This window comes from Phyllostomus discolor, chromosome 6 (genome assembly GCF_004126475.2).
Source record: "Phyllostomus discolor isolate MPI-MPIP mPhyDis1 chromosome 6, mPhyDis1.pri.v3, whole genome shotgun sequence".
NCBI lineage: Eukaryota > Metazoa > Chordata > Mammalia > Chiroptera > Phyllostomidae > Phyllostomus > Phyllostomus discolor.
The window spans coordinates 156136692-156161365 of NC_040908.2; the positions used below are offsets into that span (position 1 = coordinate 156136692).

Below are 24674 nucleotides of genomic sequence, written 5' to 3' on the forward strand. Positions count from 1 at the left end.
TGTTTTTGGCTTAAACAACGGACATTTATCTTTTCAGTCTGGAAGCTAGAAGTCCAAATCTAGGTATCAGCAAATTTAGTTTCTTCTGAGGCCTCTCTTCTTGGTCTAATATTTTTTATACGTTGTTGTTTTTACATAGTAAAAATTATGCTGAAAACATTTGCATAACCTGGGGCTTTTTAACATAGAAGCTTTTCTCATGTATGTTTTTCATGTAATTCATATATATATGTACACACACACACACACACACACACACACATATATATATATACCTGGAATTCTTTTTAAATTTTAAATCTTTGATTTATCTTTATGTTATATTCATCTCTCAGAAGGAGGAAATATGAGATAGGAGTTCTAGATATAATTAGGAAAACAATTTCACTATTTACTCTTTGCTACCATTATCTATATTTTTCTGAAGATACAAGTCAATATTATCAGGAGGGAGAAAGTAATAAGAGACATAAAAATTTTAAAGGAGAAGGTAAATTACATTATTTTCAGGCAGTATGATTGCTCACCTGGAAAGCCCAAGATAATCAAACTGCAATACATTATAAACATTATGAAATTCAATAAAGTGGTTGGTCAAAATTTACTAAAACCAATCATTTATTTAAAAAATAGTCTTTATATATTCAGGCAAGAAGAAAAGTCCTTTTTTTAATAGCAAAAGAAGATAAAATAGGAATAAATTGAACAAGAGTTTGCCAGGGCTATATGAAGACAGCTGTAAAACACTGTTCAAGAACCCAGAGGAGACTTAGGCACGTGGAAAGGCGTGCTGTGTTCTTAGAACGGAAGACTTAAAAATCAAAAAGCTCTCAGTGCTCCCTAATCTAATCTGTAATTATCATGATCTCAGTAAAAAAATACCAACACTATTGCATTTTTTTTGCTTATTTTGTGGAGACAAGGTATACTTATTCAGAATAACCAGGAATGTTCTGAGAAAGAAAAGAAGCAATGGGTATTAGTTCTACCAGATACTAGAATCTACTATAAGGCTATAGTAATTGTACTAACAACAGTCAACACAAAACACTTACTATGTGCCAGGCGCTGTTCTAAGCACTTTAGGTATAATAATTCATTTAATCCTCCCAGCAGCCCACTGAGATTAACTTGCTTAAACTCTCAGAGCCAGTAACTGGCAGAGGCTGAATTTAAACTCAGGTGCTCTGGCTCTCATATATGTGCTCTTCATCACCGTGCTATATAAATGTTCATTACTGGCACATGGATAGAGAAGTAGAAGTCAATGGATCGGCATGAGGAGCCCAGAAATTGACCCAAATGTGAAGTGGGATTAACCTATGTTAGGGAAGGAAGGGCATTTTAAATTAGTGAGCACAGCTGGTAGCTATCTTAAAAAAAATAAAACCCACAAAGTTGGATTCCTTCCTCACGCCTTACATCAAAATAAATTTCAGGTGGATCAAAATTTTCAGTGTGAAAAATGAGACCATAAACATACTCAACCCACAGGAAAATAGTCTTATAATCTCACAGAGAAAAAAAGCCTTTCTAATTATGACTGACAACCTGGAAGCCAATAAAAGAAAAGATTGATATATTTGATTACCTAAAAATAATTTAAAATCCACTTGACAGAAAATCCTGTAAGTAAGGACAAACGATTAAAAACAATCGGAGAAATATTTGCAACTTAAAGTACATCACAGATAAAGGGCTAATTTCTTTACATAATAAGTTCCTAAAATTTAATAATAAAAATACTGTAAAAACTCAGAAAATAGAGTGAAACAAATGAATAGAGAATTCACAGAAATCAGTTTTAGAATATTTCCATCACCTTCCTGCCCGCTCCCCAAAACTCACACTCGTTAGCAGTAACTCCCTTTTCCCCACCTCCCCACTCCCAGCCCTCAGCAACCGCCAATCTACTTTCTGTCTCTGTGAATTTGCCTATTCTGGCTTTCTTATCGATGGGGTCATACAATATGTGGGCTTCTGTGCCTGGTTTCTTTCACTTAGTTGATGTTTTCAGGGTCCATCCATGTTGTAACATGTATCATAGATTTACCTTGTTCCTTTTTATGGCCAGCTGTTATTCCACCGTGGGGTTATACCGTATTTTGTCCATTCATCTATTGATAGACATTTGAGTTGTTTCTACTTTTGACTATTGTGAATAATGCTGCTATGAACATACGCTTTTTGTAAGCTCTTTCCCTAACACTTATTATACATATAATTATTTGCTTAAGTTCTATCTTCCTCATTAAACTGTAAGCTCCATGAGAGCATTTATCTGTTTTGCTTACCCCTGTGTTCTTAGCATCTAGTCAAATACCTAATTCAAAATATATATAAATGAGTATTTACTGAACTGTATAAAACTAAAGGGAAAATAAAGAGACTGGGGAAACAGAATTGTGATAAAATTCTGAAGACAATATAAAAAGTCCTTTTTAAAATATTACATTAGAGCAAAAAGAACAATGAGGCTTCCCTGAGCAGGTGGTTCACTGGGTCGGAATGTTGTCCTGTTTACCAAAATGTTGTGAGTTCGATCCCCAGTCAGGGCATGTACCTTGGTTGCGGGTTCTATCTCCAGTTGGGTTTCATATAGGAAGCAACCAGTCTGTTTCTCTCTCACATTTATGTTTCTTTCTCCTCCTTCCTCTCTCTAAAATAATTTTTTAAAAAACATATTCTTGGTGAGGATTCAGAAAAAAGAACAATGAGGCCTAGGTGAATGGTTTAATATTAATGAATGAAAGAAGGAAAACAGAGCATTCACTTCCTGTTTTGATTCAGCCTTCTCAGTCAAAGAGGATGCTCTTTGGACTATAAAAGAGAAACGCTAGTTCCAGGGAATGAAATCAAACAGCTGAGATTGTAAGAAAATAACTAGCTGCTTTAAATGAGCTCAAGTTCCTGGACCTAATTTACATTCCAGGGTGCTGAGGCCTAGTAGTAGATGAGCTGGCTGAACCTCTGCTGGCAGTCTTTGAGGAAGTGTGCATGGCATGGGGAGGGGCAGGGAGGGGAAGAAACAGGACGGGACAGGAGGGGACAGGAGGGGAGGGGAGGGACGAGGAAAGGAAAAGATCCCAGGCTTGGTGGGTAGAGACGGCCTGATTTCAATCCCAGTTCTTTCACTTTTTAGTCAAGTGACATTGGGCAAGTTATTTAATCTCTATAAGCCAAACTTCCTTATTGGTAAAATGGGAATAATAAAAGAACCTACGTTACAGAGTAGTCCTGAGAGTTAAATAATGCACGTGATGCACTTATTTATTGAAATCAGTGGTCATTGTAAAGGGAATTATAATGGTGAATGATGATAATGGCAGTAATACTGAAGAAGGAGGACATGAAATACTCAATGCAAACTTATTTCCCCTTTTTGAAGGGATTATGAGACTGTTAAATTGGGAAAGAGCAGTATTTAATATAGCTATACTTACTATATTTGTTTAATATCGCTGGATTTCAACAAGACCTTGGCAATGTCTCCATGATACCCTTGTGAACAAGCAGTAGGAATATAGGCTGGTTGCTGTAGAACTGGTTGAACGATCATACCAAAATGTGCTGATTAGTGGATTCATGTCATGCTGGAGGGAAGTCTCCAGAAGTGTAATTCTGGACTATATTCTCAGCAAATCTTTTTTTCCTAATCCATTCTTTTCATGAGAGCATCGCTAGCAAGCTAAGCAAAGTTGGGAGAGAGCCAATAAGCTGGCTGAAAGCAACAGGACCTGAAAAGAGGCAGTATAATACAGAGCAGAGAATACGGGCTTGGCGTCATGAGTCTGCCAGGACTAGTATGGGGCCTTGAGTGAGCTACTTAACCACCTGAGCCTTTGTTTCTTCATTTGCATGGAAATAATACCGACTATTCCATGGTTGTGACAATAAAAAAGATAATATATGTGTATTAGTTCACTATTGCTGTATAATAAATTACCCAAGAACTTAGAGGTCTAAAACAATAAACATTTATTAATTCACACCATTTCTGAGGGTCAGGAATACAAAAGCTGATGACATGGGTGGCTGTGGCCCCAGGCGCCTCATAAGGTTGAAATCAAATTTCGGGTTGGGGCTGCAGTCATCTGAAAGCTTGAATAGGACTGGAAGATCTGCTTTTAAGCTCCCTCATATCACTGCTGGCAGGAAGCCTAAGTTTTTCACCACATGTCATGATATGGTAGTGGTTTCCCCGGAAAAAGTGATCTCAGAGAGAGAGAGAGAGAAGGAAGCCACAGTACCATCTATGACTTACTGTCACTTTCATTGTTCTGTTTATTAGAAGTGAATGCGTTTAGCCAACACTCAAGAGGAAGGGAATTCGGACCCACCTCTCAAAGGGAGCGGAGAATCATAGCCTTCTATGGGCTTATCTTAAAACCCCCACAATGTGAAGGGTAGTCTGCACAGTGCTGACCACACAGTAAGCACTCCATAAACAGCAGTTGTTGTTACGCTGTTATTAATATACACCCAGTACATATGGTTCTTACTATAAAGTCATTGTGGGTAAGATAAGAAAAACTCATGGCTTTTCAAATTCCTGGAAGAAAACAGAAAAAGCAGCACCATATATCCCTATATTACATTACATTACATTACATTACATCTGTTTGTAAACTAAAATAAGTAGATTATTTTTGTACTGCATATACTGCATCAGAGCAGTACTTATAAAAATAAACTACAGTAACAGTTAATAGGCGTACCTAAAATGTATAGTCAGCCTGCACATACCAGTGATGTGGATAATCTGAATGACAGTTAATCCAAAAATTGGTTTTGTTAAGCATTTTATACTTATTTTAAGTGCATGTGGGTATTGCTCATCTGAGAATTCATTGAATTTTTTTAATCATGTAGCTTTAGTTTTTTAATTATATTTTGTTGATTTTGCTATTGCAGTTGTCCTGATTTTTTCCCCTCTGCCCCACCTCACCGAGCACTCCCCACTCCCTCAGGCAATGCCCCCACCATTGTTCATGTCCATGGGGCATGTGCATAAGTTCTTTGGCTGCTCCATTTCCTGTACTGTACTTTACATCCCCATGGCTATTCTGCAACTATCTGTTTGTACTTCTGAATCCACTAACCTCTTCACCCCTTCCCCCACACCCCTATCCTATCTGGAAACCATCAAAATGTTCTCCATATCCATGATTCTATCTCTGTTCTGCTTGTTTTCTTAGTTTGTTTTTATAGATTCAATTGTTGATAGGTATGTATTTTTGCCATTTTATTGTTCATAGTTTTGATCTTTTTCTTAAATAAGTGCCTTTGCCATTTCATATAATAATGGCTTGGTGATGGTGAACTGCTAAAGGAGTTTTTTCTTGTCTGTGAAGCTGTTTATCTGCACTTTGATTCTAAATGATATCTTTGCTGGGTAGAGCAATCTTGGCTGTAGGCCCCTGATTTTCATGACTTTGAATATTTCTTGCCAATCTCTTCTAGCCTGCAAGGTTTCTCTTCAGAAAACAGCTGACAGTCTTATGGGAACTCTCCTGTAGGTAACTAACTTCTTTTTTCTTGCTGCTTTTAAGAGTCTCTCTTTATCTTTAACCTTTGGCATTTTAATTATGGTGTATCTTGGAGTGGGCCTCTCTGCATCCATCTTGTTTGGGACTCTCTGTGCTTCTTATACTTGCATGTCTATTTCCTTCACCAAATTAGGGAAGTTTTCTTTCATTATTTTTTCAAATAGACTTCCAGTTTCTTGCTCTTTCTCTTCCCCTTCTGGCACCCCTATGATGTGAATGTTAGAACACTTGAAGTTGTGCCAGAGGCTGCTTACCATCCTCATATTTTTAGACTTTTTTTTCTTGTTATTCTGATTGCTTGTTTTTTTTCTTCCTTATGTTCCAAATCATTGATTTGATTCTCAGCTTCATCCACTCTACTGTTGTTTCCCTGTAAATTGTTCTTTATTTGAATCAGTGTATCTTTGTGTCTGACTGGATCTTTTCATTTTGCTGAGGTCCTCACTAAGTTCCTTGAGCATCCTTACAACCAGTGTTTTGTACTCTGCGTCTGATAGGCTTATCTGTATTACGTTTAGTTCTGTTTCTGGAGTTTTGTTTTGTTCTTTCATTTGGGCCATGTTTCTTTGTCTCCTCATTTTGGTAGTTTCCCTGTGTTTGTTTCTATGTATTAGGTAGAGCTGCTTTGACTCCATGTGTTGGTAGTGTGGTCTAATGTAGTGGGTGTCCTGTAGGGTCCTGTGGCACAGCCTTCCCTATCACCTAAGCTGGGTACTCGAGGGGTGCCCTTCATATGCACTGAGTACACCCTCCTCTTGTAGTCGAGCCTTGGTTGTTGTTGGCAGATCAATGGAAGGGATTTATCCAAGCCAGTCAGCTGTAAGGATTGGCTGTGACCACTTACCCTCAACCTCTGCCCTTTTGGAGGATCAGCTGTGCAAGGGCAGAGTGGTAGTGCTTCTGTGTGGTCTGTAGCTGTCAACTGGGTGCGCTGGCCCTGGGGTTTCCTGGGTGGTATAGGCCAGAGTTAGCCTCCACTTTTGTTTTGCCCAGGTCACCCTGCCTGAGCTATAAAGCAATCTGAAATGGCTGCTACTGGTGTTGGGTTTGGAGATTCCCAGGTGAACCCAAGCTGTGAATCTAAGCTGACTGCTGCTAGTGCTGGGCCTGGGGCTCACTGAGGCCAACTGTTGCTTATTTGATAGGATTTAGGAAGTTGTGAAGCATGAGCCAAGACCAGCCATTCATATGGAAAAGCAGCTTGGGGGGACGCCTAAGTTGGGTGGGTTAGAGTCTGTGCGGCTCTCCAGGGTGGGTCAAACAGTGTTATCCAGGTTGATGGAGTCTCATTTATGGTACCACCTCGCTTGCTCTGTGGCTCTGTGTGGGGAGGGCTTAGATAAGGGATAATGGCCTCTGCTCTCTTGATATACCAGGCACTTCAGTGTCTCCCTGTGTGCCACTGATGCCTTTCAAGCTGCTTTCCCAGTGCTGGCGCTCAGAGGGAGTGAGTCTGAGTCTGTGGGTCCATGTGTGGATTCTTTAAGAGGAACTGCTTGGGGCTCCAGAAGTTTCTTCCACCAACTCAATTGCCTCTGGTTTTGCAGCCAGAAGTTGTGGAGACTTATCGTCCTGGCACCGGAACCCTGGGCTGGGGGGCCTGGTGTGGGTCTGGGACTCCTCGATCCCAATATATCCCTTCTGAGTTTCTATCCATCATACATGGGTGTAGGATCAGCCCATTCTTCATCTGTACCCCTCCTACCAGTCTGGATGGATGTGGTTTCTTTAATTCCATAGTTGTTGGACTTCCATTCAACTTGATTTCTGATGGTTCTGAGTGATGGTTGTTCTGTATTTTAGTTGTAATTTTAATATGGTTGTGCAAAGAGGTGAGCCATGTCTGCCTATGCTGCCATCTTGACTGGAAGTCCAGATCCCAGAATTCATTGAATGTTAACTGTAAAATACACCCACTTGTCTTTCTGAGTGTGCTGCTCTCCTTTCCATTTAAAAATGGGCCACAGCTAAGACTGACAGGCCCTAGACTACAGCAAAGACAAGAAGATTTGCTAGTTTATACTCCTTCCCTGAGGGCAAGGAGTAATGGGGGGGGGGGGTAAGTAAATCAACAAACAAAAAGTATTATATCAACAAAGGGCTCAATTAAGCGGTAGAGTTGATGTTGACAACTCTACCACTTAATTGAGAAGCAAGAATTTATAAGCAAGAATTAATAAGGCTAAGTCACTGGGTAATCTGCATTTCCCCTGTTTATGTATACATTTGTATACATATGGCTACATCAGGTTCATCATTAGCCTCAAGGATTGTCTAATGTTTATTGTAAACCAAAACACAAGAACTCTGGAACCCCAGGTGGACAGAGTAGTTTACTGGGCCACTTCAGTTAGATAAGATCATTACATTTAAGATATCTGTCACACCTCCAACGGTTAATTTACCAGTGTTTGATTTACATTAACCCTTAGACAGACCTGTAGACTGGTGTCTGACATGGGTGAACTCTCCTTAGTATCTCACCAACACAGCAGTCAAACTTCTAAGGTTTCACCACATAGGCACCAGTTTGGAAGTGGTAAAAATGGCCCCTGAGCAGCCAGCCAGTGTTTACAGTCTGTGTGGGTCTTTGCAGGCGAGAAGGGAAGCCTCTTGAGTTTCACAGGGAGCCTCCTCACTTTCAAATGCATGGCCCCCAGGTACTGATCAGGTCAGCAACAGAAGACCAAAAGTGGTGAGGGGCGTAGCCAGGACAGGTGTGATAAAGGTTATCAGAAGAGAGATCAAACAGTGAAGAGAAAACCCATATGAAAAAAAACAGAAAACGGTATTTGAAACTCATTTACTATGCAGAGGACAAATAAATGGTTTTATCTTTTCTTTGAAGGTACCTTTATATTATGGTCTAAGACAGTAAGCAATATTGTATCAAAATGATTAAAATTAAAAAAAGTTTTGGCACATAAGGAAGGTTTATTTATTGACTTACACAGAATGCACATGGAAGCTCAGTAGAGGCCCCTGGAAGTGCCGTGTACTGATCTAGCATTGTGAGAGTTGTACAGCCTGCTCTGTGAATATAAAATAATTACAACAGAGCACTTACTATGTGTCAGGGGCTGTGTTCAGTCCTGACATATTATGTTACAGTGGCGAGTCTTCGCGACCACCATTTGAGTATGTGTTACTGTTTCCCCCATTTTAAAGATCTGGAGATGGAAGCATAGCCGTCACATACTTTGCCTGACATTGTCCATGCAGTTCAGGGGCAGAGCCCAGAATCAAACTGAGGTCTGAGGGCCTCCGTCCAGGCTAGGCGGTTTATGGCAATGAGGCATACCGTCTCCGGGAAGGAAGATGTCGGGCCTTTGAACTCATTTCCAGAGAATGAGGGAGGATTATTTCTTACTTATTTATGTGACACCTTTGCCACATCAAATGGGCAAATATAACTATAAAAAGTTATAATTGTTCTCACTCTGTGGTGAGGCTGAATAATGGTACCCAGAGATATCCGGGTCCTCATCCTTGGAACCTGTGTTACCTTAATTGGCAAGAAAAACTTTGCAGATAGGATTGAATTAAGGACCTGGAGATGGAGGAGATTATTCTGGATTATCCGGTGGACCCTGAATGTAACCACAGGTGTCCTTGTGAGAGGCAGACTGAGGCAGATTTGACAGCGGAAGAAGAGACAGGCAGTGTGAGAGGGGGACGCCGGGGCAGGGAGAGGTGACGTGGCGAGGGCCGAGAGCCCGCAAGTGTGGGCAGCCACCCCCAGGAGACGCAGAGGGCGAGGAAGCAGGTTCTCCCCTAGAACCTCCAGAAGGAATCAGCCCCGCCGACACCTCGGTTTGGCCCCGTAAGGCTCATTTTGGATTTCTGGCCTCCAGAGCTGTAAGAGAAGAAATTCTACTTGTTTCAAGCCAACAAGTGTGTGGTAATTTGTCACAGCAGCCGTAGGAATCTGATGCACATCCCATACTACTTACTGGCTTCGTGGCTTATTTGTTTCATACTTTGTCCTTGTACTTTTCCTGCAATTTTATTTTATTGCTTTCCTGAATTCAACTGTAAAAGTGTGTGAGTAACACATGTAAAAAAGCATCACATCAGATCAAGTTTAAGGAGGAGCAGTGAATTCAACCAAGTTACTCCATGGTATGGCTGCCTTGGCATTTCTTTTGTTTGGCCTGCAGGGAGCTTAAACTGACACTCAAGGAACCACGTGCCCTAGATCAGGGGTCCCCAACCCCGGGGCCACAGATCAGTACCACAGACCAGTACCAGTACCAGTCTTTTAGGAACCAGGCCGCACAGCAGGAGGTGAGCTTGAATGTAATGCACTTGAATCATCCCGAAACCATCCCTTCACCACCCCCTGGTCCATGGAAAAATTATCCCTGGTTTCAAAACGGTTGGGGAGCGCTGGCCTAGATAACAGACCAGAGAGTCAGGAGCATAAATCCCTGGTGCTCAACAGTCTCTTTTGCCTCCAGGGCCTTCCCAGTGCCCATCCCTCATATGAGACCCCTTGGAGTTTAGCAAAGTCCCGCTCTTTTGGTTTGAATTGACCAGTCTGGCCCTGGAGGCCCAGAGCACTGCACCCACAGACACTAGTGAAGGCATGCCACCCCAGGTCCCGTGGCGCTCTCTGCGTTGACCTACCCGTGCGGCTCCTTGAGGTGTGTTTTGTGCTTCCTGCAGGGCCTGTCAATTTCTTTTTTAAAAAGGCTTCCATTTTAATTCCTCTTGTGATCTGTTATTGAACCAGGACTCACCATCTGGCACCCAGTGTTCCACCTAACAAATGTTAATTTAACAAAAGCAGAACAAAGAGGTATTTTATTTGAGAGAATACCCTATCCTATGGCTATCCCATACCCCAGTCTTTCCTATGGCTGCAGTGAAAAAGGGAAAAGAACGGGACCAGTGTTGCCAAACGTATAACGAAAGGAAATCCACAAGCATCAAACCAATTAATCATGACCCACATCTCTGACTGGAAATGCAATAGTCACTCCCTCCACTCTTTACGTTACAGAAAAAATTTCAAGCCCACAAGAAAGTTATGAGAATAGTGTAAAGGCACCTATATGCCCTTCGCCCAGGTTCACCAAATGCTGCCATTTTGTTACACTCGTGTGCAGTAGGCAGGTAGATGGGTAAGTAGGTAGATCATTTGAAACCGAGTTACAGGAATCATGACACCTGACCCCTATGCACTTCCTCCCCTAGAAGTAAAAACACTCTCCTGTTCTACAGACCCTAGTATCATCAGTTTTAAGAAAACAAACAATAATTCCATAATATCTAGCATCCAGTACAAGTTACGATTTTCCCAATTGTTCTCAAGTATATTTAATAGCTGTTTGTTTTCTGACCCCGGATTGGATCAAGGTCTACACATTATACTTGGTGATTTCTCTCTAGTTTTTTTTTTAAATCTGGAACAGACCCTCTACTGTTTGTTTTTCATGACATGTTTGTCTTCTGTTTTGCCTGACCCTCCCTGCGCTGACACGTAAACTCCACAGGGCCAGGGATTTGGGGGCCCTTTTGTTCATTGCTGTGGCCTCAGCGTTGAGAATGGTTCCTGGCACATAGTAAGACTTAGTAAATATTTGCTGAATAGATGAGTGAATGAATAAGTAATATGAGTCTAATGAGAGTCATGAAAGGTGGTTTAGAGAACGCCAGGAAGGCTGAGAATCTAAGCTGCCGTTGGTGGGTAATTGTGTTCCAGGTGCACGTGTTCCGAGCCTGAGCAGCAGGCTCATTTTACACATCAAATGGGAAATTTTAAATATAACGATTTACATTAAAGTTGAGTTTAGCCCTGGCCAGATAGCTTGGTTGGTGAAAACATTGTCCCCTCCTAAAATGCCAAGGTTGCGGGTTTGATCCCTGGTCAGGGCACATTCAAGGATCAACCAATACATGCATAAATAAGTGGAACAACAAAGTGATGTCTCACTCTTCCTCCCCCCTCTCTCCCTCTCTCCCTTCATCCCTCTCTCCCAAATCAGTAAGTAAAAAATAAAATAGGGCGTCATTAGGTGTTCAGATGGTCCAGCATTTGATACATGGTCAGAGGCTGTCCAACACTACAGCCTGTAACAAAACTAGGCTTTCCCGAACCCCTGGCAATAGAATTGTTTACCTTTATACCAAAAAGGTCAGGAAAGCACTGAAGTCTGAACTCTGACCTTGCAGAGTTCGCGCTGTGAGACCTAGAGTTCTAAGGAGGTTCTCTAAAATGAAAAACGTGTCAGCAGGCCTGCGGTGGGTCCATGTGTGCTAAACGTGTCCGTGGCAGGATGGAGCGCGCCTTCCTTCCTGAGGAGCAGAAAATCGTTGTGAGAGCACCGAAGGCACATACACAGAGTCGGAAAGCTACATTTTAAAAAATGAAAATTTTTGAGTAATAAAGATAAGTTAAAGGCTTGTTCTGCTAAAAAATAAAATAAGATAAAATAATAAAATAAAATAGTTTAAAAACTACCCAACTAAAAAAATTGGTCAGGAAAAAGAGGCATGACAGCCTGCACCCCAGCAGTGCAGCTGCGGGAGAAGGAGACTGAGCCGTGGGCAGCGAGGTCACTTGCCCCGAGAGAAGCTGAGCCAGCCTGAGGGTAACACGAAAAGAATGGAGGCCATAAAGAGGTGGTGATTGTTTTGCTCTGTTTATTCATTCTTTCACTCGACTAGCATTTATTGAGTGCCTATTGTATGCCAGGCACTATTTTATAGATTCTTGAAGGTTGTCTTTTTAAATTAACCATGTAATAATAGAGAAAGAGTTTCATTTTGGAATAAAGGAAAGTAATTATCACAGAAATAAAACTATTGTGTTACTTGGAGATGGTTTTATTTTATTGATTGACTTAAACATTGCTCCCTTTCAGCCCATCACTCTAATTAAAGAAATAAATTTCCAAGGGGAAACGGCCTACCCATTGCCGGCCAAGGCACGGTGCGGTCACCATCGCATCTCCTTCCTGAACGAACTTGCCCATGATTGCTCAGCTCGGCCTGAAGAGCCTCCTGTGACACTTAAAAGTCACCGAGAGGGAAAAAGGAGAGCGAGCTCAGTTTTTTAAAAGACGTAAGGGGTGACTTTGCTTTTAGTTGCCAATCAATACTCAACAGGGTCTCATCTATGGACTTCGTTCTCTTGTCTGACTCCAGTTCCCAAAGGTTTTCGTCTTCCTTTGCTCTCTAGTCAAGAAGAAAAGTACTCACAAGATTGTTGGAAATACTGGAGCTGCATGTTGTTCGAGGGACTCGAAACACCCTTTTTCCTCTCCCTTCAAAGCCTTCAATGATGCTCGTTTCACTGACACTTACACATCATTAAAGCAATTCTGCCAGGGTGATGTAATACATGTTTTAGCTTCCAGAAGAAAAAAAAAGTCTCTACCAAACTAATCTCTGAGTCACAAAGAATTTTTCCTTTTCTGATTTTAGTGTTTTGGGGCATTCCAGGACCTCTTCACTGCCTGCCATACACAAAACTCCCATCTCTTCCGTGAGCTGAAAACGGACCTGGTGCCCCCTCCCACAACTGTGGGTTCCTAGTCCTTTCCACCTTTGTTATTATTTACCCATCTCATTCATTGCAGAGCAGCTCCCAAGGAATAGTGCTCTGGAAAAACAATAGTAACACCACAGGAGAGCAGCAGTTATATGGACATCGAGAATGCCAATGCAAACCTGAATTTTTTTGCATCTTTGTGGCTTCAGTTTTTAGAGTAACTGTGAATTGGCAGAAGCCAATCCATCTCTAGGTTTGACTCCCTTAAAAGCTGCATAACAACTAAGGATACCCTGCTTTCTGTTACTTCCCAAGAGAGGAACCTAATACAGTCAGACTAAGAGAAAAGGAGATAACATTTGTTGAGTGCCTGCAATGAGGCAAGGCACTTTTTAAAGTTATAATCCATAGCAGCATCACATTTAAGCCTTATCACAACCCTCCCGGTATTCTCATCTCCATATGAGAGACAAGAAAACTGAGGCTCACAATTAATTTGTCGAAGGCCACACGATAAGCAGTAGAGAAGAGATTCTAAGTTGATTCTGTCTGGCTTCAAAGTTATACCTTTTCCACTACCTCTTTCTTCCTACACCTCTGACCAGTTCTCAGTGTCTTGCACAAGTTACTCTTCCTCTCTCCTCCTCTTAAATAGTGGTCTCCCCAGGCCTTCACACTTGACTCATGACTTTTCTCACTAAACATAGTTGCTGAGAAGTCGTGTCTTCTTTTGGCTTTTCCTACTGCCTTAGGCAAGTGATTTCTAAAGTATGTCCTAGTCCTGAGCTCCCCCTGGACAGCAGACCTCCCCTGGACAGCAGACCCCCCCTGGACAGCAGACCGTACCTCCAGTGTCCTCATCCCTCTCTGCTGGCACATCTGACGGTCCCCTCATTTTCATGTGTCAGAAACAGAGCTCCTCGCCTTCTACCCTTGAATCTGTCTGCCTGTCCTCTCGGGTTCCCCATATCAGTCCCAGAGTAAAACTCTCACCATCCCGGATGCTTCCCCTCTCCCTCCCCGCCCCACATGCAGTCAGCTAAGCAGTCTGACTGATCCGACCTTCCAAATGGCTCCCAAAGCCCTGACCGGTCCCCTGGGCTCCCACTATCCCTGCCTCAGCCCTTGCCTGAACCTTTGCAGTCTCCCCGTCCTTTCGGCCCTGCTTCAGAGTCAAGTGATCCATGTACAGAGGAAATCCGACTGTGCTGCTTTTCCCCGTTACTTAACAACAGCTCAGTGTGCCCCCTCATCTCTAGAATGACGCACCCAAGGCTTTCTGTGACCTGATCTCGGTTTCCCTCTCCAGCCTCCATTCCAACAGCTCCTTGCCTTACAGTGCACTCTTCAATCACATTAACTCAAGTGCTGGTAGTTCCCCTCACCTCACATGTCCTTTCCCGTCAGGGTGCCTGTGTTTAGGCTCTGCAGGTAGCATGACCACCCCATCTTCTCACCTGGAGAAACTCCCACCGCAGTACTCGCCTTCTCTAGGCCACCTTCCTCGGCAGTCCTACTTCAGCCCGTCAGGTGGGCCACATCCTGTCTGCGTGTTCCTAAGCTCCCTGTCACTGCATCACCAGCATGTTTTGAAATCAGTTACCTGTTTTCCCCATTAGGCTAAGTTCTTTAATCACAGAGCCCATGCTTTATTGAGTTCTATGGTCCCAGTGTCTAGTCCAAGGCCTGGTGCAGAGAGGGCTCTTAATAACTGTGTCACTTAATGAAACAACAGTGTGCCACCTCTCGAAAACAACTTTTCTGTCAGAGGCTTAAATCAGACTCTTCTCTATGTAAATTAAATCTGACGACTATTAAAACGCAAGGATATCGACCACAAAAACAAAGCAAAACCAAAACCAGCTCTGTCAAAGATGGACAAAGGACTTGAATAGACATCTCTCCAAAGAAGACATACAAATGACCATAAGGTATGAATGAGATGAAAAGATGCTCAACATCCTTATCATTAGAGAAAGGCAAATCAAAACTACAATGAGGTAGCACCTCACACCCATCAGGATGGCTACTGTTAAAAAAATAATTGCAGGTGCCGGCAAGGATGTCGAGAAACCGGAGCCCTTGAGCACTGTCGGTTGGAATGTGAAATGGTGTGCCTCCCATGGAAAACAGTGCGCTGGTTCCTCGGAAAATTGCAGGTAGAATTGCAGTATAATTCAACAGTTTCACCTCTGGGTATTGAAAGCAGAGTCTCAATGAGATATTCGTACCCTCATATTCATAGCATCATTATTCACAGTAAATGTGGAGGCAACCCAAGTGTCTACCAGCAAATCAGTGGATAAGCCAATTGTGATGCATACATATAATGGAATATCATCAGCCTTAGGAAAGAGAGGAAATTCTAACACTCTACAACATGAACCTGAAGACATAATGCTGAGTGAAAGATGCCAGTCACAAAAAGGCAAATACTGTGTGATGCCATCTGTATGAGGTACTTAGCGTAGTCAAAACCATAAACATGGAAAGGAGAAGGGTGGTTGCCAGGGGCCTGGGGGAGGGTGGAATGGGAGGCTGTCGGTGAATGGGTCCAGAGTTTCCGACTGGCAAGCTGAACACAGCTCTGGCGGTGGGTGGTGGTGATGGTCTCAGGACAATGTGAACGGACTTGATACCGCTGGACCACACACTTAACTATGGTGAAGATGGTACCTTTTTGTTATATGTGTTTTACCAAAATAAAAAAAAAATTGAAAAAAACAAAAGAAAACACAGGACAGGGGAACAAGTCTAAAGGTTAGTAAGCATCTTGAATTGGCACCACTGTGCCCCAGTAGAGACAGCATCCAACTGTCTCTTCGCTGTCCTGCCGTAGGACCCGGTAGTTCCCACACAGCGACCTGGGGCGGGGCCAGAGGGTCTGCCCCTTCCAGAAGCACCCAAATGACTCTGGTGAACAGATGAATTTGGGGAACTACCTAGGCTCCATTATTGTAAAGCAATGATTGAAGGACCCTATATCTGGATATTTTAAAAATAAGATTATTTTTTATTGTGAAAAATATACATAATAAATTCACCATTTCAGCCATTGATGTGCATAATGAAACAGCGTTAAGTACGTCCCCGTGTTGTGCAGCCACTGTCACTCCGCATTTCCTGAACTTTTCCATCATCTGAGACGGAGCCTCCGTACTCGGTTAAACAGTAACCCCCCGCTTCTCCCCACTCCACCGCAGCCTTGGATATCTCTGTTCTACTCTCCGTCTCTGTGAACTTGCCTGTTCTAGGTACCTCCTAAACGTGGGCAGGTAATTGATTTTTAATGAAAGTTTAATTGCTTTCTTGCCTGGAGGCACAAGTCTGGGTGAAGGGGAGCAATCATTAATTGGGTGCCTTGACGTGATAAGCCAAGGTCAAATTCCGATTTCTTGGTTTATCTCAAACAATAGGAAATTGTATTTCTAAACTTTGGTTTCATGGAAATGTAAAGATTCCTTTCATCCTAATTATTTTTATCATGACCTATGTGTTCGCTGTAAAGTCTCTGTTCATTCAAAATAGTCGCTGATTAGTTGATTAGTTCTGATTTTCTCATTAAAAAAATAAGCATCTTTTTTGTGTGCATACAAAAGTTGTCTTTATTCTTTTTTAATACTTTTTAAAATTTTTTACTCACAGTGGACATAAAATAACATACCAAGTGATCACCTGATAAGTCTAGTACCCATCTGACACCAAACACAGTTACTACAACATTATTGACTATATTCCCTATGCTGTACTTTACATCCCCGTGACTGTTTTTAGAAATGACAACTTGTACATAATAAGCATCTTTTTAAAAAAATCTCTTCTCAGTTATATCACTCTAAGGATTTTCTGCAGTATCAAGGCCTGCCTGAAAAAAGTAAGGAGATTATTATTAAAATGGTTCCAAAATTCAAACACAGAAGAATTAAGGTTTTATAGTGTCTTTTTATAAAAGGCATCTACTTCAAGCCATCATCATGAACTTGAAATTTCAAACCATCCTGCCCACAATATTTAGCACTTGATACAGCCCTTTTGGCTTCTTCCAGATGCCCCAGTGAAGCAAGGAACCTCAGTGCCCGGCACAGTGCTCTGGGGAAGAGGCTCTTCATCGCGTCTAGAGCAGGGCTTCAGACATCATGCCAGAGACCAGGAAAGACTCAGTACCTCAAACATAGAGCAAAGAAAATGACTGTTGTGTTTATTTTAACCATATTCCTTCAACTTCCAGGCAACACTCTGTGACATACTCACCACCTTTGTTGCCTGACAGTGTAAGTCTAACAACCCATCGGTGATACAGTGTGACAACGTGCAATGGTGTTTTGTGCAAAACTGTGGAGCAAATAGCTCTACTTGTACACTTAACCTTGCATTGTCAAATTGTTTTTGATATTTGTTTCCCTGAGGTTGGACCACTGTATTGTGATAAGCCATTGGTCTAGTGGGTCTTCCTATTTAAACAAACAAAAAAAGTATTGAAGGTTCTAATTCTCAAACCTCTAAGGGCTCTTCTGATAACCTGTATCAATCACTGTTTGAAATTGATCCTGGGATTCTACAACTGTTCGTCAGCCTTCTTACGCTTCCTTCTGAATTTCCCCTTTTGGTTCCTGAGCTAGATGTAACTGCTCTAGAGCTCTAGAGCCAGACTTGCTCTTCTTGGCAGCATCCATGTCGTCAAGAGGAAGTGGCGGAACACAGCCTTTACCTGTGTGCTCGGGGAATCTGGCTCCCTGGAGAGTCCCCGGAGTCCCCACCCGCAGCCTCCTTGGGAAGTTCCGTTCCTAAAACTGCATTCATCGGATGTACAGCAGTGTGCAGAGGAGACATCCTTCCCATTAGAGCTTGTTTTTACTCCCACAGTGGTGGGGAAGGTGCGGAAGGGGAAATGGAACTAGGGATAATATTGGCAAAAAATGTTTTGAGTACCTCAGATTAAAATGTTTGTTAAGTACAATCTTATTTTTATTGCCTTGCTATACTGCTCATTGGAGAATGTGTTTTCTTTGGTCACATGCCAGTGAAAAAGATTAGCCTTTTCCTGAATCTAGGACTGTTTCCTTAACTAGTTATGTTGGTGGAATAAGAGGGACAAATGCTGCTGAAACGGACCAGTCGAGATGGGAGCACGCGGACACTCACTTCCGCTCACTCTCCCGCCCACTGACAGAGGCTGTGGCCCACATGGGCAGGGGCCTGGGGGGGCTCTCTTTCCCCACCGAACCCGAGCTGGAGTGTTTGCAGTTTCGTTCCTTTGCTGTGATGTCCCAGACTTGGAAGGATTTGCCCCCACGCCCATTTGTTTCTGTTTTGTGGCATCCAGGAGGAAATGGTCTTTCATTCAAATGACTCTTCTGCAATGAAGACTCCCTTTTTCGCTTTCCATACCTTGAATATTCTAGTTTTCATTGTAGTCCAGAACAGTTATAAGTTTCATTTTCTTTGAGGCTGTGTCAAGTTTTATTTCTTTTTCCCCTCTCTCGAATTTGTTCCTGGTTTACAACAGAAGAAGCCACTAGCATAATAGCTCTGTATCAGAAGCTAGTTGAGCTTAATGTATAGAGTAGTCAGGACTTTGCCTTAATGTGTTTATGTTGATCCAGGGTGTATCTCTTGGCTCTGGGAATTCTGAATTCAAGTGAAAGCCTTTAACCCATCATTAGCTCATCTCCATCTCTCCGAACAAAAAGGAAACAAACTTTGATTGCACTGTGAAGGACTAAGGTCACACATGAGGGCACGTTGATTGCAGATGATGTATTTCAGTGTCATAGTGAGTTCCTAAGCAGTATTGCAGAGCGTCTTTGCTGAAGTTCTTTGTTCTGTTTTTAAGAGGTAGAGTCTGGCTGTGAGGAATGAATTATGTACACATCTGCTTGAAAGCATGAGATGGACAAGTTATCTCTCGAAGTCACTTACTCTTTAGAACAAATAAGTTGTATTTTGTTCTGAGGGAATTTTAACACCAGCTTAACTGGGAGAATTAAATGAGCCCAGGGCCAGTCAACAGAGAAGAGCCCTCTCAGACAGTGCCGGCCTCTGATTCCCACTCCCAGTCAGTTTCAAATACGGATAGTTTAAGATGTGGTCAGTTTCCATGACTCCTAAATAAAATGTGAATTTCTTATGTTTTGTGGGAGATCTTATTTTGGCCTTTGCATCTTCTGAGGAGCAAATTATCATTTAATACGCCCCATCTGAACCCTACAAAATGGTGCTATTCATCTTACAGAAGAAGCCATTTGTGTACCTCCCTGCGTGGTGTACTGTGCTGCTACCTCAGCCGTTTGCTTGTGCAGCCGTGACCTTCAGGACAATAGCCTGGTTCTCTTTCTCGCTCCTGATCAGTTCTTATTTGTTAGTGGCTCCCTTTGCTTTTGCGCTGTTAGATGGAGAAAAGGGGTTGGCAGAAGCAGAACAACCTTTATAAACTTTTTTCTAGCAGGATACCAGGATCCTAGATTAAAGTAGGATCTAGAAGACATAAGGTCCAGAAACCCTCCGAGTGACCTTGTGTGACAGACAAGATTTTTATATGAAGAAACGTCAGTGCCTGTGACCTAAATTAAGCTACTTAATCTCTCCATGTCATTATTTCTCTGCCTGTAAAAGGGGAATAGCAATACCAGTCATTATCTTTCTCTGGAGTTTGGGAGAAATTTAATGAGATAATGAACTTAATTCTACTCTTACAGGGGAATATATTGTTGACTTTTAAGAGAGTGAACTATTTGGGGGTCCCTCAGGGGCCTGACAATCTATTACCTCTTCCAGCACTAAAATAGAACTATTGTAAAAAGCTAACCCACAGCCAAAAAGTACGCCATTTATTCTGTGGGTAGATCAGGTCCAGTGTGAAAACAAGGATCTTGATCTCTTCTTGGGAAGAACTATCACTCGACAGGCACAAAGATCTTTCTTTCTTTTTCTTTCTTTCTTTCTTTCTTTCAAATCAGAACAGGGATGTCATTGTGTTTGATGGTTCGCTTTGGGAGAATGTTAGGTTCAGTCCTAGGACACATTAAATCAGTTGATACACTTTTTAAAAATCTCTAGACCACAAATTCTAAACGGGAGCAATATTGCCCCCAAAGGAGCAAATATTGGTTCTTTGAGAGGCAAATAAAAAAAAAGGATCTTACAGTGGTTTGAGGGTTTGGGGCCCTCCATTCCAGCATGCAGACACACACACACACACAGTGTATGTATGGTATTAACATTTCATGGAGGTGAGCACTTGGAGAATGCACTTGGAGGTGAGCACTGAAAAGACGGGGCAGGGGCAATAAATACAGGGGAAAACTGGTTGAGAAGCACTGCTGTGGTCTAGGACAAGAATACGGCCGTCAGTGGCTGTTCCAGACACGTATGTCCCTGAGCAGAGGCGAGCGGCAGACGGCCGGCCCGACGCATGCTGCCATTGATTCCTTCAGTCCAGTGGGAACTGAGTTCATAGAAAACTTGAAAGAGATGAGATCGTCCCCTAAGGGGTGATGATTTCAGACAGACAACTCAAACATAAAATCTACCCGTTAGAACCAATACTTTGTACTTATATAAATGTGGTTAAATCTTTAAGGTAAAAGATTCCTTTTTTCTCCTGCCTATTTAGCCTTACAGAAAGGCACATCAAGGGTAGGCATGATCTTCAAAGTACTTCACAGAAAAAGCCAGATTGGGAGAAAGGAGAGGGTGTGGACCCCGCAGGCAGGAAGGGAATAATTATCTAAACAGTCGTGTAAAGTGCAAAGCAGCAAAGACAGAAAATACAGTGGGAATTGGCATTTAAGTATGTAAGAAATTTTATTTCAAGAAAATTTTAGTCCTCACTCAAGGATATGTTTATTGATTTTAGAGAGAGAGGAAGGGGTAGAGAGAGAAACATTGATCAGTTGCCTCTCATACACGCCCCGACCAAGGATCAACCTGCAAACTAGGTATGTGCCCTGACCGGGGATCGAACCCACAACCTTTTGGTGCACAGGACGACATTCCAACCAACTAAGCCATCAGGCCAGGGCATGCAAGAAATGTTAAGTTTGATGTTGCTACTGATCTTAATAAACCTTTATATATACAAAGAATTTTTCTTTCATCTTCCTCGTGTCTTACATATCTTTTCATACTTTTTGAATGGATGGGATGACCCAAACTTGACTTTCTATGTACTATGAAATTGGGAAGAGGCTCTGTATTCTGTTAGGCTCAGAAGCCCTGACATATTAGAATGGCTATATTTAAAAATATATATATTTTCCCTTGGTGTCTGGCTCTCTGGTTTCTTAATCATCCTATTCTCTGATATTTATACCCATAACTTGGAGGAAAGAGAAACAGTGATTTTTTTCCATCTCTGCTTATCCACTTCATACTGATGCTCTGAACAACGAGTGCTTTTTGTCCAAGCCAAGCATTTGCTAAGAATTAGTTGCTGTGGGCATTTAACTGCCTTACAGAAATCTACCCCAGTGCCCTGGCTGGGTGGATTGGTTGATTGGATCATTGTTCTGTGCGGTGGAGGGCTGTGGGTTCAATCCCCAATCAGGGCACATACCTAGGTTGTACGTTCGATCTCCAGTCCGGCACATACAGAAGGCAACCCACCTGCTATTTCTGTCCCACATCGATGTTTGTCTCTCTCTCCCCATCCTTCCACCTCCCCTTCCTGTCTCTCTAAAGTCAATAAGTCTGTCCTTGTGTAAGAACTAAAAAAAAAAAAAATACCCCAGTCCCCTGTTTATTGATTTCTTAAGATCATAGAAGAAAATGAAATGGATTGGAGAGAGGCCTCCAAGCCTTCTGATACCCATGGGCCCACTCATCTCCACCCCCACCCCCAGTTCCAAAATCTCACATGTCCCCTTCATCATTCCTCAGATCCCCGAGCTTCAGCTTGTGTCTGTGACCCACTGGGTGGGTACAACCAAGTCTTAGTCACGCGCGGCCCCAGCAGCTGGGTGTCTCTCTCTCCCCCATCACATTGCAGACATTCTTTTCACATCACTCTGTCCCCTCTGCTGCATTCCCTCCATCTGGCATCATTCCCTCTGTGCAGCCTTCTGTTTCAAGGGACAGGGGTTTGCCAAGGAGATGTTGGCAGACAGGGTCCAGTGCTCTCCTTTCTGTCTGAAGAGCCCAGTGTCACTCATTAGCATATGAGAAGAATGGTTGTAAATAAACATCAAATGAGGTTAAGGAGCTGCAGCTCATCAATATTAATGAAGTTCACCTCACAGCCTCGGAGTGAGGTGCTGATGGCTCTAGTCACAAGAAGCGGTTTCATAAGAGTCCCTGGTCACAGGGCAGGAAGGGCTACATTCAGCCTTCAGATGGACGTTTGTCATCTTGCCACCCAGGAGCGCTGCCGAGAAAGGCTGTACGGTACCAGATCTGTGCTTGCAGGCTGCCCTCGTGTTCAGATGACCTCTGGTCGTCTAAACAGGTGGGAGGCTGGAGGAAGAAGGCTGTATCTGCTAAACCGGTCTCCGGGGTGGGAGAGCTCCAGGTCAGCCTGCAGTTCCCAGATCAGAAATGAGGTCCTGGAGTGCTGGGCTTTGATCTCTCGTTGCCCCTTTCATCCATAACCCCCTGGAACTCAAGCTCTTGCTTCCAGTGCACTGAGGGAAGAGCTGGAGACTGTCTAAGCCCAGGCTCATGGAGGGAGGGAGAAACTCCGTTTCATGCAGCTCAGGTGCCAGCTGCCTGTCTGGCCACTCCACAGGGCCACGTTTGATTCCTGGGCCTCTCTTCAGAAGAGTCAGAGAGTAGCGAGTCCAGCTGTCATTTGTTGAGCTCTGACCTTGTCCCTGGAGCTACACTAAATATGGTCGATGGGTTAGGCTCCTCACACTAATCCTGGGAGGCTGACTCACAGGTGGGGAGAGTGAAGCTCACGGATTTAATGTGACCTGTCTGAGATCACATATGTAACAAGTAACATCTAGATTAACTTAGAGGTCCATGCTCTTAATCACCACACTCTCTGGCATCTTGTAGTCAGTCATGTCTCTTTTATAAGGTATGTGCCCTTTATTGTCCAGCTGAAGAGACCAAACATAAAGTAGTTCTCTGAAATAGAACCAGAGGACATTAGAATTAATTTTTTAGCCCTGGCTGGAGTGGCTCAGTGGATTGAGTGCCAGCCTGCAAACCTAAGGGTAGCCGGTTCGATTCCCAGTCAGGGCATATGCCTGGATTACTGGCCAGGTCCCCAGTGGGGAGCGTGTGAGAGGCAACCACACATTGATGTTTCTCTCCTCCTCTTTCTCCCTCCCTTCCCCTCTCTCTGAAAATAAATTAAAAAAATCTTTTTTTAAAAAAATCAAAGCACCTCTTCGAAACCATTTTTACAAAGGAAACTTTCACTAGATGTGTTTTTCTTTGTGTATAAATTTGGGGCATGGTATATGTGCTTTGAGAGAGAGTGTGTGTTAGGTAGCAATGATACTGATTTATACACCTTATCAGTCCAGTTTCTTTTATGGTGAAGCACACACCTTTCCGAGATCAAGGGCTGTGGAACACAAAGAGGCCGCCTGGTGCTCACTGCCGATTGGCTGATTGGAGTCTGTGATCCTAGCCTCAGTTACACTGTTTCAACAATTGAACCCTGGTTTATTGCCTGAAGTTCATACTCTCAGCTTCTTTATCTATGATTTCTTTAGGGGCAGGAGGGAGAGCCTGATGCTTCATCAAATGGCTGTTATCACAAAAGCTACACCTGATTGTTTTTAAAGAGCAACTCTTAGTAAAAGGATCTGCTGGCGAAACAGCCACTTATTGTCCTCTCCTGTCCTCCTGGAAAACTCAGGGACCTTACTTGGTCATTTTTACTTAGGCAGAATGCCCAGGAATGTTTCCACAGAATGGCACCCAAAGCCCACCCATCCAGGAGCCCTTCCCGCCACCAAGGTAACCAAGACTGGGAAGCAATTGAAACGGGGCCTTCCTTTCCCAGGCCTGTGGCTGTCAGCTTGGCTCAGAAAGCAGCAGACTGATGACTTTGTCTCCTCACCCAGTCACACTACCACACAGTTCTCATTCGAGCCTGAAGTCACATGGTTATGCCGCTTATGGCCAAACAAGGATGCGCTGTTTCCAGTTCTTTGCACCCTGGGTTTGGTCTGGACATTCTTAGCCGAGACCATCAGGGCCCCCAAACCTTGAAGCTTTTCCAGGGGACACTGCTTGCAGTGGCGGGGAGGAGGCGCAGAGCTGTGCAGCGAAGCAGCGGAGGCCGTGCAGTCGGGCTGTGTGCGAGAGCCAAGGGGTTAGTTCATTGCTGCTTTGTATACTCGGGCGCACCAGAAAACCCAGATTAATAGGCTGTTTATTCTTCAGCATGTTCCTTGAATCAAAGGCTCTGGACGGTGCTATTAAAGAGTGTTTGTGAGAGCACCCTGGAACACTCCTCCTGGGCTCCGCTCACTGAAGAGGAACGATTGAGCCCTTTCATTTCCTGGGCAGCATCCCTCATGCTCGCTGCTCACTGCAGTATAGGGGTCTGCGGACCTTTGTTAGAGACAGAGTCTTTTGTTCCGTGCTTATGAGGTCCCACTACCTACCGCACCTCGGTCTGTTGGAATCCAATTATTTCATGTTTTCGTCTTTGAGCTACCTGGACCTGA

The 24674-nt window shown here is 43.1% G+C and overlaps 1 protein-coding gene and 1 pseudogene across 5 annotated transcripts in view; both read left to right on the forward strand.

Moving 5' to 3' along the window:
* Window positions 1-24674, forward strand: part of C6H11orf49 (chromosome 6 C11orf49 homolog) — a 170653-nt gene that overhangs the window by 100183 nt on the left and 45796 nt on the right. The gene's annotated exons all lie outside the window — the stretch shown is intronic.
* On the forward strand, window positions 11519-11917 carry LOC114500979 (annotated as a pseudogene).